At 46.7% G+C, this 16,618-nt stretch overlaps 1 pseudogene across 1 annotated transcript; it reads right to left on the minus strand.

Moving 5' to 3' along the window:
- Positions 1–1,965: 1,965 nt before the first annotated feature.
- LOC149310312 (uncharacterized) lies at positions 1,966–14,240 on the minus strand (annotated as a pseudogene). Its single transcript, XR_016281637.1, has 5 exons — positions 13,997–14,240; positions 12,132–12,230; positions 9,442–9,796; positions 7,425–7,634; positions 1,966–4,338 (listed from the first exon to the last, which is right to left on the minus strand). The product of XR_016281637.1 is annotated as an uncharacterized LOC149310312 (transcript).
- Between the last annotated feature and the right edge of the window lie 2,378 nt (positions 14,241–16,618).

Raw genomic sequence — 16,618 nt, forward strand, 5'->3', positions numbered from 1 at the left:
AATCATAGAGTTGGAAGAGACCACTAGGCCATCCTGTCCAAACCCTATCTTCCATGCAGGAACTCAAAATCAAAGCATACCTGACAGATGGCCATCCAGCCTCTGCTTAAAAACCTCCAAAGAAGGAAACTCCACTACTTTCCAAGGGGATATATTCCACTGTCAAACAGCTCTTACTGCCAGGAAGTTCCTCCTAATGTTCAGATGGAATTTCTTTCCCTGTGGCTTGTATCCATTGCTCCTTGTCCTATTCTCTGGAGCAGCAGAAAACAAGCTTGCTTCTGGGGGGAAAACTCCCCCTTCCCTTCAGAGCTGCTTTGAACATCAATGGAGAAAGGGTAGCCGAAAATGTAGATGGACACCTTGGAAATATTTTAAGTGTGGTTTGTTAGGATCGGGCAGATCTTGGGCATTTGGGATCTACTTGTTTTGTTTTTTTTACTAGATTCGTGAGAGCCACTAAATTCAGTCAGGTTTAAAATCAAAACCTGTAAAATTAAAGAATTTTGAGCCCCCAAATGAGGAGTTAACAAAAGCCTAGTTCTGGGGGGGAAATTAACCTGGGATGGAGGTACGTCTACAGCTGTAGGAATAATGCTATGGTTCCATCCTACAGAATCCTGGGATCTGTAGTTTTATGAGGGGCACCGGCATTTGTGGCAAAAGAGAAGGCTAGATACCCGGTAAAACTGCAACTCCCAGGATTCTGTAGAATGGCGCTACTGCAAAGATCCCCCAGTCAACTTAAATTTTAGACATATTGGAAGAGATCCTTAAGGACCAGCCCGCCCAGCTCCCTTTTGCCAATGCAAGAAACCCAGCATCCCAAGCGATGGTCATCTGCCTTCCTCCATGATGGAGGAGAATCCAACCTCAAGGCAATTCATTCCATTGCTGGAATATTTCATACTATCTAATATTTTAACTAGGATTTTGTTGCTTGTAGTTTGCATCCATTGTTTTTGGGGCAGCATCCTCCCCATTTTCTCCAGGTCGAACACGCACTCCTCTCCCTTTACTGCTACTCCCAGGCAGGGATGTAGTTGCAAACTGGAAAAACACACACTCTCACCAGGACAGTTACTACACTAATGCACCAAATACAGAGCCCAAAAGTGGAGGCAGTGCTGTTGATTCCAATTACTAGGAGTTTCCACCAGGTCTTTGGTAAAGCCAATGGGTGCTGCCACCTGAGACCAAGCCGCTCCAAAGTACTTAGGATTATGACAGGGAACAGTCCAGAAGAAAACATCATTGCTGGGGAAATCCGTTTCCTTTGTGGCTGCTGTGCAAAGTGCAGCTAAAACCAGAGAACAGGCAACAGGGAAGGCCAAGGGGGGAAGGAGGCAGAGTTTTATAAATGTAATTAACTATGTCAATTAAAAAGTGAGGGATTTGACACCGCAAGACACCGTTCTCCACTGATCGTGAGACCATTTCCCCTTCTTGGTCAGCTCCAAACATTTTCCAGTTTGCTGGTGCCTTTCTGAACCTGTAGTGCTCACATTGGACAGGGGATTTTGGAACATGCGCTCCAAAATGATGCATGACATGAGAGTGATGGACAAACTATCTCATGAAATTAAAAATAAAAATGTGGAAAGATTTGAAAAAGAATGGCTCCCAATAGTAGAATGCTGCAAAGAGATACGGGGAGTTAAAGAAGAGCTACTTAAAGAGGACCGTAAATAGCAAACACAGGTGAACACAAAGGAAATCTATATGGTAAACAACTGTTTTATACCTTGGTAAAGTTTAGGAAAACTCAAATGAAAAACGAAAGGAAGAATAAAGCAGCGAAGGGATTCTTAGGGGAAGAACGCATCACTGAATAACTAAAGAAATACAGATGAAAAGGATATTGTTGAAGATCTTAGCTGATGATTAAAATGTGAAATGGAGAATCGGTGTAAACTCATGGAAAAAGGAATCAGTTAGCAAACGCAAGAACTAGACACGACACCATTCAAGGGAAGAATATTCTGTTTATATAATGTGATTTTGTTTGTAATGAAATACCAATAAAGTTATTCGGGGGGAAACCCAAAGAACAACAACAAAAGGATAATTTTTCCAAGCATTGGGGGAAAACACCTCTGAAACGTCCGCTCAGAAACCCTTGCAGGTAGGAACCTGACAGGTGTGATCCTGAACTATTTGAATGTATATAGAATAAATTTAATGGAGAAAAACGTTTTATCTTAGCACAACTTAGCACAATATTTTCTTTGGGTCACACATTGTTTTACACTTCCTTCCTTCGGTCCAAACCCATGCAAGAATTTTAAAAGCTACCTGTGGCCTCCTAGAAGAAACCGGGCAACGGCCACCCATTCAAATTCAGGCACATGCGCACAAAAAACTAAGTACAAAATTACAGTACACTCCAGTCTCTGTAGTAAATGCCAGGTTTCACTCTTTATGTCTGACTTGTCTATGAACACTCTTCATTGGCTTGTCTGGCTGCATCCACACAGCAGAAATAATCCTAGTTTGACAACACTTTAACTACCATGGTCCAGTGCGATGGAATTCTGGGAATTGTAGTTTGTTGTGGCACCAGAGCTTTCTGACAGAGAAGGCTAAATGTCTCACAAGACTACATCTCCCAGGATTCCATTGCACAGAGCCATGGCAATTAAAGTGGTGTAAAATTGGATTATTTAGGCAGTACGGATGCAGCCTTTGTGACATTCCCATGCAAGAAGAACAAGTGTGTGACTCCGGCAGTGAGTTTTCAGTGTGAGGCATGAAGGAGAGACAGAGATCCTGTATCGGTTGCACAGCAGAAATCTCTACACTTGGAGTTCACACACTGATTGAATTGTTTGGCCCTTGTGTTGAAGGAGGATGCTGTGCAACCAAAACCAAAAGGACTATCATTACCAATTTCAAGCAAGGGCAGACAGACGGGCATCGGCTGAGCGCACCCCTTTACATGCACCACTGTGCTTCTGCAAAACTGGACAGAATGCAGACATTGTGCATCAGACCACAGTCTCTAATTCCTTCTATAAGGGGACTTGCAAATGTAAAAGATGCCACAAGGACTCTGCTCAGACCTCCCAGTGCTGGATTGTACTGGAGCACTGGGAGTGGGTTAACCTCTTCCACTATACATACATATAGGAAGCACTACTGGTTTCAATTTCCAGGCATTTCCATCTTCACCAAGAGCAGGTCTTTGGCAAAGCTAATGGGTCTCGCCAACTTGAGGCCAGGCCAACCCCAAAATACTTTGGATTATGACAATGTTGAGAGGACATGTTGTTGGGAGGTAGAAGCTGCTCCTTTCTCTGGCTGTGCAATACAAGCTTGGAGGAGGTACCCCACAAGCAAGTAATACTAGGGATGGGGAGAGCTACACGTTGCCATTGAGTGACACTAGAAAGGTTATCCAGGAAGTTTGAGCCTCTACAGATGGGCCCAAAAGACCAGCCTGTGGATGGTCAAAGCGTAGCACCTACATGCTCGATGCCATGACCCCATGCCCACGACGCCATTTTGGCACGCACCCATGTACATGACGCGCACCATGATGATGCAACACCAAAAGGGCGTCATCATGCCATGCTGCAGTGGACATGGTGCCCTTTAGAGGGCGCAAGAAGGGCATTTTGGCACTTCTTTTTGCGTCCTCCGAAGGCTGGATTGGGGCTGCAGCATGCAGTTGCCGTGGCCCTAATCTGGGGCAAAAAAGGGCAGTGTCTCACTGCCCCTTCGGGCTAATCTGTATAGCCACTTTATCAGGTTGAGCAGAGATTTGAACCCAAGTCTTACTCAACACTTAAACACCCAAACTGGCTCTCAACATGCACTGCAGCAATATCACTTAACCGCAGAATCCTGGAGTTGGAAGGGACCCCCAAAGTTCATCCAGTCCAACCTTATTCTGCCATGCAGGAAGACACAACCCAAACCCTCCCTGTGACCAATGGATATCCAGCCTTTGCTTAAAAATAGCCTCCAAAGTAGGAGAGGCAGCAGCACCTTCCACAATTTAACAGCTCTTACCCTCAGGAGGTTCTTCCCAGTGTTTAGGTGGAGTTCACTAACAGCCCTAATCCACAAACACATCCATTATGATCTTGAAACGGAGGGCCAGGCATGGCTGGGTCTCCCCTCACCCCTCTCTGGAGAGATCCTTGATGACTTTGGCAACATCAGCCATGGCCTCCTCGTTCATCTGGCAGGCGTAGAGGCCATCTTGAACCGTGTAGCGGGCATGGACAGTTCGCACCAGAGCCCGGTGCTGTCCCTGGAGCTTGGTGTCCACAAAGAGGTGGTGGCTGTCCTTTGGTTTGTGGTGCAGCACAACCAAGAGGGCCTTCGACACACCTGGAAGGAGAAGCAAGACAGACACCATGGAGGTATCGGCAGGGAAATGGGGGGATGATCGAGAAAGGGATCAATGGAGGTCTCTAGGCACAGGGGGAAAGGGATTGTGGAAGCCCACCAGGTGATGAACTGCAGCCATGGAAATAGATGACCTGCTCACAAGACTAGGAGGCCTCTTGTACTGAGCCATCATGCCATCCTGAACATAACTGGCTGTGACTGAGTTTGGATGCTAAACAGGGTCGGGACGGATTAGTCCTTGGCTGGAAAGCCACCAGTAGGGAAGGCCAGGAATCCCCATGCAGGACTAGCAAACCCAAGAAAACTGTGCTTTCCACAGAGCTGGCAGTCCTCAAGGGTCTGGTTCAAGATAAAGGCAGCTTCCCTCTTTGCTTTGCAGACAGTCCCAGATTCTAGAACTAAGAAAAAGGGCTTTCCTGCATTCCCAAAGAGTCCCAGCTGCCAGTCAGAGCTGGTACGACGGAGCTGGAGGGATTCCCATGGCTCTGACATGCTATATGGGAATCTTTGTAGGAATGGTGGGGAAAGAATGAGGCTGAGGTAGTATACTTTGTACCGGCCTGTGGACGGAGTCAGGGATCAGTGTCCACACGCTAGATGCCCTGACTCTGCTTACAGAGTGTCATGATGGCATGTGCCCTTCCAGACGACATGCGCCATCATGACACTCCTCCGATGCTTCATCCACATGATGCAGCACCAAAGGGGAGTCACAAAGCTGTGCTGCAGTGGCTATGGCGCCTTTTAGAGGGTGCAAAAAGGAGCCTCTTTTTGTGGCTCCTTTTTGCACAATCCGGCCAGTAAAAGGCTGGCTGCATGCCACCCATCTGTACAGCCCCTGAGTCTCCCTTACCCAAAAGGGAAAAGAGATTACAGGAAAAGAGATTCCAGCTCAACATTAAGAAGAACTTCCTGACAGTAAGGCTGTTTGACAGTGGAACACATTTTTTCCTTGGAGAGTGGTGGAGTCTCCATCTTTGGAGGTCTTTAAGCAGAGGCCGGATGGCCATCAGTTGGGGATGTTTTGATTGAGAGTTCCTGCATGGCAGAAGGGGGTTGAACTGGATGGCCCTTGCGGTCTCTTCCAACTCTATGATTTTATGATTCTATGAAAAGCTTGGGACCAGAAGTGTTTGGGTTCTCAGAATTATTTCAATTTTGGAATATTTGCATATACAGTCCTCCCTCCGTTCTTGCGGTTTTGAAACTCGCATCCCTCGCTTATACACAAGGGATGAACGGAGGGGGGAAACAATGGGGTGCGTGTCTGAGGCGCATGTCTGTGTGCTCCTGCAGCCGCGGGCCTATATTCAAGCCAATGGGATTTGAATATATGCAAAACTCCATTTTCGTGAGGTGGTCTGGAACAGATCCCCTGCGAAAAAGGAGGGGTGTCTGTACAGTCGTCCCTTCACATCTGCAGATATGGTTTTTGTGGATTTGATTATTCACTGATTTTATTAATATGTTTTCTCTAGGAATCTAGGTTTTCCAGTGCAACTCTATAGTCAACTTTAACCAAAAGTTGCACTGAAGGACCTACAGATTCCCTGAGAGAACACTCCATAAGACATGTTTTGTAGCTCTTCTGGCACGATTCTTTGGTCATTGTCCGGCAGATGTACAGTCGGCCCTCCTTATCCACAGAATTTTTATCCACAGATTCAAGCATCCACGGCTTGAAAATATTCCAAAAAAGTATACATTCCAAATATCAAACTTTGATTTTCATTTTATATAAGGGACACCATTTTGCTCTACCATTATATTTAACAGAACTTGAGTGTTCATGGATTTTGTTATCCATAGGGAATCCTGGAACCAACCCCCAGCAGATAACAAGATTCCACTGTACATGATGTTATCTTGGAGATGGGACCCAAGTCTAAACATGAAAATCATTTATGTTTCATTTACACCTTATACACATGCTGAAGGTAATTTTATACACTGTATTGTTAATAAAATTTTGTGCATGAAACAAGGTTTGTGTACAGTGAACCATCAGAAAGCAAAAGTGTCATTATCTCAGACACTCATGTGGACAAATTTGGAGAATTTGGGATTTTGGAATTCTGGATAAGGGAGCCTCAACCTGAACAAAGTCTCTGGGATAAAGAACTCAGATGCCTCAAGGGTCCTGACCTGGTGCAATATTAAAGAAACAAATAAAGGGAGACCTGCTAATGAATAGATGATCCCTTTTCCTTTTTCTTGATGATGAAACTAGATGAATGGCTGGCTAAACCAGAGATGGAAAAACACCAAGGGAAGAGAAGTGGTTTTGGGAAGCAGCCAAAATATGGCTAATTGTAATGTCTTATGGAGGAGTTTTTTGAGGGACAGTGGGGGACAAAGGGAGCCCCAGCATCTATATCTGTGGTGGGCCAAGTGTGGCTTGTTTTTTGGGGGGAACGTGTATATCTGGAGTCTTTAGGAGTTTCCAAAGAGCCCTCAGGAGTTGGATGTGAGGCCCAGATTTTGGTCTGACAGGATGAGAGACAGAAATGCATTTCTTTCCCTAAAAATAAAGCAAGATCCTTGATTCACCAGGCCAGACCTTCTAACTTCTCCAGGAGTTACAGTGGAAGGGAAGTGCCCTTTGGCAGCAATATCTTGCATATACCATTGTGCAAGATTTCTACAGTCACCTTTCCATATCCATGGATTTTGCATGGCCCTACATGGATTCTGCATACATGGATGAAAATATCCCCCAAGAAAATAAAATCCAAAAAGCAATCATTGATTTTGTATAAGAGTCACCATTTTACTACGGCATTGTAATATAATGGGACTTGAGGATCTGAGGATTTTGGAATCCATGGGATGTCCTGGAACTAAACCCCAGTGGATACCAAGGACCCATAGTAGCACTCGCCTGAGCCTGAGAAGGACATCAACTTTGGACATCCTCCTAGAAAGTGCAACCGCTTGCATAACAGACCAGCGTAAGTCACCAACAGGGATTTGGTCCAAGTCCTCCCAGCTTCTCACAAGCCAATTGTTGTTTTGGGTAGCAAGAGGTTCACCCGTCCACTCCGAACCCAGACCGAACTACTTACTGCTGCTCAGCCCCTCAAGAGCGTTTTCAATGTCGGTGCCTATCCGGGAAGCAATGGGGCAGAAGACCAACAGGAAGCGGCCGGAGTTTCCTTCGTAACTGTCCACCTGGAGGTTGATCCGATGGTACGACAGGTGCTTAGAGACACCATCTAAGAACTGCTTTTCACAGCCACCAGTCTTACCAGTAGTCAAAACTTGCACCAGAAAGTCTGGAAAGGAGAAGAGAAGGTGGTGAGGACCAGAATTCCCTTGGACACGCTGCTGCTGAAAAGGAAATCAACAACAGTGCTTCCACCCAACACTTTGCAGCAACCAAAGGGCTCCAACTCCCAAAAGGACACATACAGCAGTCATAACGGAATGCGTTGGATAGAAAAGCTCTCTTTCTTTTCTTGGCGTATGCCTTCAAGTACAGCTTAAGTCATCCCTAAGATGAAAATATCATGGGGCTTTCTTGGCAAGATTTGTTCAGAAACCTTGCTTCCATGAAAATGTTTAACCTCCTCTGACAGCCATCCCAATTGGTGACTATCACGACATTGTGTGGAATCCACTTCTGGACTGCACAATGTCGTGATGGTCACCAGTTGTGGCTTTTGCTTCTGGGGATTTCATTATTCACAAATTTAACTGATATGTTCTTTATAGGTCCTCCAATGTGACTCTGCAGGAACCTGACCATGGAGTCACCCTGGAGGACCTAGAGTTTCCTAGAGAAAACACTTCTCTAGGCATTTGTAGGTCCTCTTGGTTTATATCAGGGCTGAAGAAAGGGTGGTCCATAGGCCACACATAACGCTCCAGGGTTTGTCAGCAGATGCTGGATGGCCATCTGTTAGAAGGGGTGCTTGGATCGTGTCTCCTTGCATGGCAAAATGGAGAGTAGATGGCACCTGGGGGACTTCTCCAATTCTGTGATTCTATGTCAGTTAGTAACCCCTGGTAGACTGAAACCAAGAGATAATCATATAGTGCAGATCGATGCCAGTGTAGCTATGCTGGAATTGTACTGGGTTGTCCACTGACTGCACAACCAAACCATTGCCACCATACTTTGAATCTGTCGGGAGAAACTGTTACCCTGGGACCAGACCCCCGATCTCCCCTCATATTTAATATCAAGTTAATGTTAAAAGGGACGCTGGGGTGAGTGACCTAGAAATGATTCCAGTATAAAGCCTGGTCACTTTATACTTGGAAAATTGGTTAGCACTGGCAAGTAAGGCACCATGATGGGAGGCACCGGCATAATCCCTTTTGTCTTAAGAGGGAGACAATGGGGTCATGGCCAAGGAAGGTGACTGCATGCGCATACCTAGGACAGGGACATTCCAGCTAAGAATGCAAATCCTTTTGTCTAAGGTATTCGCACCAGTCACTTGAATATTTACTACAGCTCCTGACCATTCTTTTCCTCCTGGAAAACCATTTAGCAAGAGTCTAATGCTTTCATTCCTTGGCCTCTGCCCCCAAGATAAGGTTTTGCGTATAAATATTAGTGTTTAAACAACAGTTCCTTGGCTTAGTTTACAAGCAGACAGGGATGCTGTCAGTTTTTAGACTCCTCAATGCGCCTGCCACCCCACATCCCTCGGCAGCTATTGAGCCCTCTCCGTTCCAGACTCCCATTGATTTCAACCACACTCCACGATCGGTAACGTATCACTGTTAGCAAGGCTTTGACTACCCCACTTCTCCCACCTTTGTTTCTTAGTTCTTGTGTGAATGTGTTGTGTGCATGTGTTGATTATTTCCTTAATAAAAATACAGAAACCTATTTCAAGTGCCTCTGGAGTTCTGTGTGATTTGAAACTGGTATAAAGTTTAGTCCCAAGGCTGATATTGCCCCGGCCAAAGTATTATTTTATTTGAGCTATTAAAATTCCCCTACACATATTAATTTGTACCCTTCTGGGACCCCAGAAACTTGGGTAACAAGACGTTTCCGGCATCCTTCCATGTCTCATACTCCAGCTCTTCCCTTTCAGCCTTACCCCCAGGGGTTGTTTCACCCACCTGTATTAGACCATGGAAAGCTCCATTTTTGGTGGGATGACTTCTGCAATCCTGGTTTATGGTTTTTCTTTGTCTCCCAATGCTCTTGCTGCGGTGGCTGAGTCTCACCCGGAGGCCGGAATATTTGCACCTCCCCACTGTATCTCTTCTGGCAATGCTGCCTCTCAGACATTTGTGCCTCCTCTGTATGTCTCTGCTGCCCATGCTGCCTCTCAGATGATGGCTGCAACGCTGAGGCCTTCCAGTTGCATTTCAGCTGCTCATTCTCGTGAAAAAGGTGGGCAAAGATTCGGAATTGTGTCTCCTGGGCCTGGAGAAATTCCTTGACCATGGGGTGCGAGGACTCCCTCAGAACCTGCAAAGGAGGAAAAATTTGAGATAGGATGCTGAGAAGCCGTAGTGTATCCAGAGAAGGGTGACCAAAGTGGCAGAAGGTCTGGAAACCATCAGGCCCTATGAGGAGCAGCTGAGGGAGCTGGGTATGTTCAGCCTGGAGAAGAGAAGGTTAAAATGTGACATGAGATCCATACTTAAGTTTATGAAGGAATGTCATATTGAAGATGGAGTAAGCTTGTTTTCTGCTACTCCAGAGAATAGGACATGGAGCAATGGATGCAAACTACAGGAAAAGAGGTTCCACCTCAACTTTAGGATTGTGTGTTGGAGTTTCCTTCTTTGGAGGTTGGATAATTGTCCAGAAGAGGGCAACCAGAATGGTGAAAGGTCTAGAAACCATGAAGCCCTATGAGGAGCTGCTGAGGGATCTGGGTAGATTTAGCTTGGAGAAGACAAGATTACAGGATGACATGATAGTTATCTTTATATATTTGAAGAGGTGTCATATTGAGGATGGAGCAAGCTTGTTTTCTGCTGTTCCAGAGAACAGGACCCAGAGCAATGGATTCCAACTACAAGAAACGAGATTCCACCTCAACCCACCTCCTGAGGGTAATAGCTGTTTGATAGTGGAGGAAGATGCCTTGGAGAATAATGGGGTCTCCTTCTTTGGAGATTTTTAAACAGAGGCTGGATGGGCATCTGTCACAGGAGGACTTTGATATTGTTTTCCTACATGGCAGAAGAGGGTTGGAATGGATGTTCCTTGGGAGTCCCTTCCAACTCTGACTCTATGATTGCAGGCTTTCGAGTGAAACCAATGTAGAGTCATGTTACAGGAGAGAACAAGGCATCATGGGCAACTCCTCAAGGCAGAGAGCAGGTTGGAGAGCTTATGATCTGCCACACCGTTAAAACAGTTTAAAACCACTCTGTCATGGATCCACACTATGGAATCCTGGGATTTGTAGTTGAGTGATGAAATTGGAATTCTCTAACGAAGAGCTCACCTAAGTGCCAGAGGAAGTCTCCAAGAGACGCATCACACTATCAAACTACAGTTCCCAGGATTCCACAGGTTGCAGACATGGTAGTTAAGATGGCATCAAATTGCTATAGCTGGGTTGTGGGGGTTTATTCTTAATTCAAATAGGGCAGGGGGCATAGTGTCCCCATGAACAGTCCACAAACAGGAAGATGCAAAGGAGTTGACAGCACCTTTTGGTCTGTCTTCCCCCAAACACTGTTTCTGGTTGAGATAAAATACAGCAATCTAAATAGTTTGTTGTTGTGGTTGTTGTGTGCCTTCAAGTTGTTTCTGACTTACAGCAACCCTACCACAGAGTTTTCTTGGCAAGATTTCTTGACGACTTCCCAAGCTCACTCAGTGGGTTTCATGGCCGAGCCAGGAATCGAATCCTGGTCTCCAAAGTCCTAGTCCAACACCCAAACCACTATGCCATGCTGGATGATCTGAGCCATACAGCAGCTACAAAGGAACGCGTTGGATAGAAAAGGCCTCTTTCATTTCTTGGTGTATGCCTTCAAGTACTTTCCAACTTATGGCAACCCTAAAATGAACCTATCATGGGCGTTTCATGGCAAGATTTGTTCAGAAATCTTGCCTCCATGAATATATTTAATCCCCTTTGACAGCCATCCCAATTGGTGACAATCATGACATTGTGCGGAATCCATTGTGGATTCTGTGCAATGTCACGATGGTCCCCAGTTGTGGCTTTGAGCTGTGGCTTTTGCTTCTGCAGATTTCATTATTCACAAATTTAACTGATTTGTTCTCTCTAGGAATGTCTAGGTCCTCCAAGGTGACTCTGTTGGGAGTTGACCATAGAGTCACACTGGAGGACCTAGAGATTCCTAGAGAAAACACTTCTCTAGGCATTTGAAGGTCCTCCAGTATGATTCTATGGTCAACGTCCAGCTGATGTTGGCCACAGAGTTGTAGTGGAGGATCTAGAGTTTCCTAGAGAGTTTTCCACTTTCATGGGAATCCCATGCCCCCAACTTTAGTGAATGTGGAGGGCCCACTGCATAATAAGCCCTTGGAGTATTTGCCTCCTACCTCAAGGTCCCTATGGACTCTACAGGGAATTGGATTGCTGTCTGTGTGATACTCTGGGTAGAATTGGATATTTAGGAGCCCAGTTCTCCCATTGTCTATGAAGGGATGCTGGGCTTTGTCAGTAGAAGGGCTGGAAAGCTTCTTTGCTGCGTAACAGCTGCTGCATCAGTTGCAACCAATAAAAATTACTTTTTTTGCACTAACCTGAGTCAGTTTTCAGCACCAAAATAATTATTCTGCAAAGCTGGAATTAGAACACAAGAGGACTTACCTGGAGGATGGACTCAAGAGAGCCTGTGTTTTCACAGATAGTCACTCTGTCGACCGCTGAACCGCTTCTGCTTCCGGAGGGCTCTTGGTGGTTGGGATGCTGTGTAAATAGAAAGAGGGTCTCTCTTTAAGAGGAGCAAAAGGGGAAGACCCTCAGTTGGGTCAAGACAAAACGAGCTGCTTGAAAGGTTAGATTTTCACTTTCCATTTTGTGCATAATCCTGCACACCACCTGGAATCAGATCACCTGTTGCATGTGGAAAATAAGGAGCCAAAAGGGGTTATAAAATCTATAATATTGCTTGAAAGGGATCATCATCATCATCATCATCATCATCATCATCATCATCATCATCATCATCATCATCATCATCTCCCACTTTTCTCCCCAAAATTTATCTTCTTATTATCCCAGTTTGCCCTTCTCTGAACCTGCACCAACTTAATTTCAGCCTAGTTGTCAGAAAAATGTCCCATTACTGAGTCATGGCCCATAGTAGCCAAAGTACAGTTGCCCCTCCGTTCCCACAGACTTGAGATCTGCAGTCTGGAATATTCATGGAGGGGGGACCTCTGTTAATTTCAATGGGGTATGCCCTCATGTGCACCCGCAGGCATGTACCCTATTCAAAACTATGGGGCTTGAATATTGGCGAGTGAGTCTCCATTTTTACAGGTGAGTCCAAAACAGATCCCCGTGAATATGGAGGGGAGCTTTGGGAATCCCCTATTAAGAGAAAGGAAAGAAATAAGACGACAAAACCCAGATTTAGAAATCAAATGCTCGCTCTGTTTCTTTCCTTACTGGGCACCACCTTGGCCTTCCTTCCTTGTCCCTGGCAGCAAAGTGGCACAGAAGGGAACTACTGTATGGGCCTGAACAGACAGGCAAAAATAAAGCTGCTTCAGGTCACTTTGGAGATATGTTGTTTAAATGATGCATGAGTCCTAAGAGTCTAGAAGCTATGCTAAAGCCATGCTCCAATCCTAAGGACTGGAGCACAGCTTCTGGCCTCTTAAGATGCCTGTGTCATTTAAACAGCATACCTCCAAAGTGACCCAAAGCAGCTTTATTTTGGCCTGTCTGTTTGGGCCCTATGTCTATCTGGGTCTTTTGCCCTTTCTGCTGCATCTGTTGAATCACAGGCCGGCTCAGGACCTGTAGTTCTGGGTTGACTGGTTTTCCCTTGGCAAGAAATGGCATACAGCTGGGAGGAGGAGAAATTTCGGCAGAGGATGCCCTTTTGCTCTCCACTTTTGCTTTCATTTTCTTCTTCCAGGAAATCCCAGTTCTGGGAAACACCTGCCACCCTTTACACACAGGAAAACTGGCATACTCCCTTGTTGGGGTTGTTGTCATTGAGGAAGTTGTTATTATGTGCTTATAGGGAAACATTGTAAAATAGGTGCCCATAGGGATACATTGGGGCAGTGGTCCCCAAACTGTGCCCTTTAAGAAGAGCTTTGGGACTTCAGCTCCCAGAAGCCTCAGCCTTGTTGGCTAATAGTCTGGGATTCTGGGAGCTGAGGTCCACAATCCCTTCAAGGGCACAGTTTGAGGGCCCCTGAATTGGGGACTACTTGCCTATAGGGAACCATTGGGAATTATCTGCCCATAGGGATACACTGGGGACTATATGGCCATGGGGATACACTGGGGACTACTTGCCTATAGGGAAAGATTGCAACATTGGGGAAGTGCTTAGCATTGGCCATCGTTTCCCTCTGGGCCAGTCTTCTCCAGTGTTCCTCTATGGGCAAGGAGTGTCCTTTCTTTAGTCCAGCCCGCTGGATCCCGACCGAGAGAAGGCAGCCAGGGCTGGGTCGGGGAGCCTCTGAGCATGCACAGAGGGCCCCTTCCTTTACCTCTTGGGGGGAGCTGGATCCCAGCCAGGAGGGCAGAAGGGAGCGCAGGGAAAAGGGGGGCTGGTCTTCCTCCTCCTGGGGCCTCGCCTTGGCCCTGGGGGGCCTGGCCCCTTCCTCCTCCTCCTCCTCCTCCTCCTCCCCCTCCTCCTGGGGGCCCAAAAGGGAGGACTCCCCCGGCAGGACAGGCCCTTCCTCCGGATGGGGACCCTGCATGGCTGCTGCTGCTGCTGCTGCTGCTGCCTCTCTCTGGGGAGGAAAGCAGGGAAGACGAAGCGATGGAAAGATTCGAAAGCGAAAGGGAGGAAGGGGAGGAGGCAAGGGATTGGGCCCCTCCCCAAGGCCTCTGAGCACGTGCAGAGCGCCTGCTGCTGCTGCTGCTGCTTCCCCAGGAGGAGCCCAAAGGCCAAGGGAAGGATGAGGCTCCTCTTGCCTTCTGAGCTGGGCCCAGGGCTGGTCCAGAGCTTTAGGAGTTCAGGAGTACTTCTGGACTCGTCCCTGCAGTTGACATCTCAAGTAAATGCCAGGGCCAGAGGTGCTTGCTATCAGCTTCGGTTGATACGCCAACTGCGACCCTTCCTGGGCCAAAGGGACCTTGAAAGGGTGGTACATGATGCTCTGGGAACCTCTCGCTTGGATTTCTGTAATGCGCTCTAGTCTACATGGAGCTACTCTGAAGCTTCAGTTAGTACAAAACATGGCAGCCAGACTGGTCACTGGTGCATCCAGGTTTGGCCATATGACACCTAAGCTGAAAGCTCTCCACTGGCTCCCTGTCTGCTTCTGGGCACAGGACAAGGGGTTGGTTATTGCCTATAAAGCCCTACATGGCTTGGGCCTGAGTTACTTGAGGGACCGCATCTCCCCATATAATCCGCCCCACACTCTCAGATCATCCGGCAAGAATCTATTGCAAACACCATCTTCCAAATATGTTTCCTCATCCCAAAAGGCCTTTACAATAATGGCCCCAAGGATGTGGAATAGTCTTCCTGAGGAGCTCCATCTCACGACCCCCTTGGAAACATTTAAAAAGAGACTTAAAACCGTGCTCTTTCACCAAGCTCCCCCCTGCCCCCCCCCCCCCCAGGAGTGAAGACCAATATGCCTGTCGGACAACGATATTCTGCCTTGCCCCTGGATGTTTGATGGACTGATGTTATTGGTGTCATATTGTCTTTGTATTTTATAAGACTGTCGTATGTCCTTGTCTTTATCAGCCCGTAACCCCGCTTCGATCCATCGGGAGAGGCGGGGAAACATAAATAACATTTTATTATTATTATATTATTATTATTATTTAGCCAGGCATTGGAGGAAGGGAGAGAGGGACTGCTTGGCAAAGGAGACTCCTAGGCTTGGAAGGGACCTCTCCAAGGGCCATCCATCCAGCCCAAACCCTTCTCCCGCCAGGCAGGAAGACAGAGAGCCCTAGAGTTGGAAGGGAACCCCAAAAGCCATCCAGTCCAGCTCTCCTTGGACACTACTTGAACTGCCAGGGTTCAATGCTATGAGGTCCTTGGCACCAGAGCTCTCTGACAGAGGAAAAGGCAAAAGGTCTCCCAGAAGTAGTTTCCAGAATTCCCTAGCACTAAGCCAGGGGAGTTAAAGCAGTCTCAAATTGGGTTATTTCATGGCCCCTTCAGCTGTGCAGTTTCTGTCCTGGCTTTCAGAGGCTGCCCTGGATGACCTTTGGGAACCCTTTGCAACTTGCAAACCCTCAAGTCTCCTTGTCCTCCTTAGACATGCTCAGGCCTTGCAAACCCAGGGCAGCTGCTGGGGCTTTCCTTGCTTTGAGTCCATCCAGCTGGAATGTGGTCTTCCCCTTTTCCCATTGTGTAGCCGTGCTGCATTAAAGCAGCCTGGCACCACTTTAACTGCCAGGATGTGTCTTACACAATCCTGGGATTTGGAGTTTGGCGAGGGATTCTGCCTGGTCCGACACAGAGCAATGGTGCCTCAACAAACTACCAACCCCAGGATTTGGCAACTGAAGGGGTGCCACACTGCTTTAATTCCATAGCACTGAGCCATAGCAGATAAAGCAGTGCCAAATGGCATTATTTCTGCGGTGCAGATGCTGCTTAGGACACAAACACATTGCAAAGGGGGGGAGAGGATTCAATCTGTTTTTAATTTTCATATGTTTTAAAAAACCATTTATAGTGTTTTATTGTGACATTTTTAATTCCCCCCCCCCAAGCTTTTTACTGTGTTATGGAATCCGCCTTGGGTCCCAGCCTGAAAGAAAGGTGGCATATAAAACAAGTAAACAAACATTAGGAAGAACTTCTTGACGGCAAGAGTTGTTCAACAGTCGAAGACGCAGCTGCCTCGGAGGCTGGTGCCATCTCCCTCTTTGGACTTTTTTTAAACAGAAGCTGGATGGCCATCTGTCAAAGGAAGGGCTTTCCTAGTATACTCTTGTATTCATTTATTTGATGTATCTGCTGCTTTCCAAGATGGGAGTCAAAGTAGCTGAAGGAGGGGCAGAAGGGGATTGAATTGGATGACCCTTAACCTCTCTTCCAACTCTTTTGATTCTGTCATTGTCTGGTTCTTACTCAACCTTCTCTAGTTGAGATTAAGAAACAGATTCAAGTCTCAAACATTTTACTCAGGCAC

The sequence above is a fragment of the Sceloporus occidentalis genome, unplaced genomic scaffold (assembly GCF_023333645.1).
Source record: "Sceloporus occidentalis isolate IW3139 unplaced genomic scaffold, rSceOcc1.0.p SCAF_6, whole genome shotgun sequence".
In the NCBI taxonomy this organism is placed as follows: Eukaryota; Metazoa; Chordata; class Lepidosauria; order Squamata; family Phrynosomatidae; genus Sceloporus; species Sceloporus occidentalis.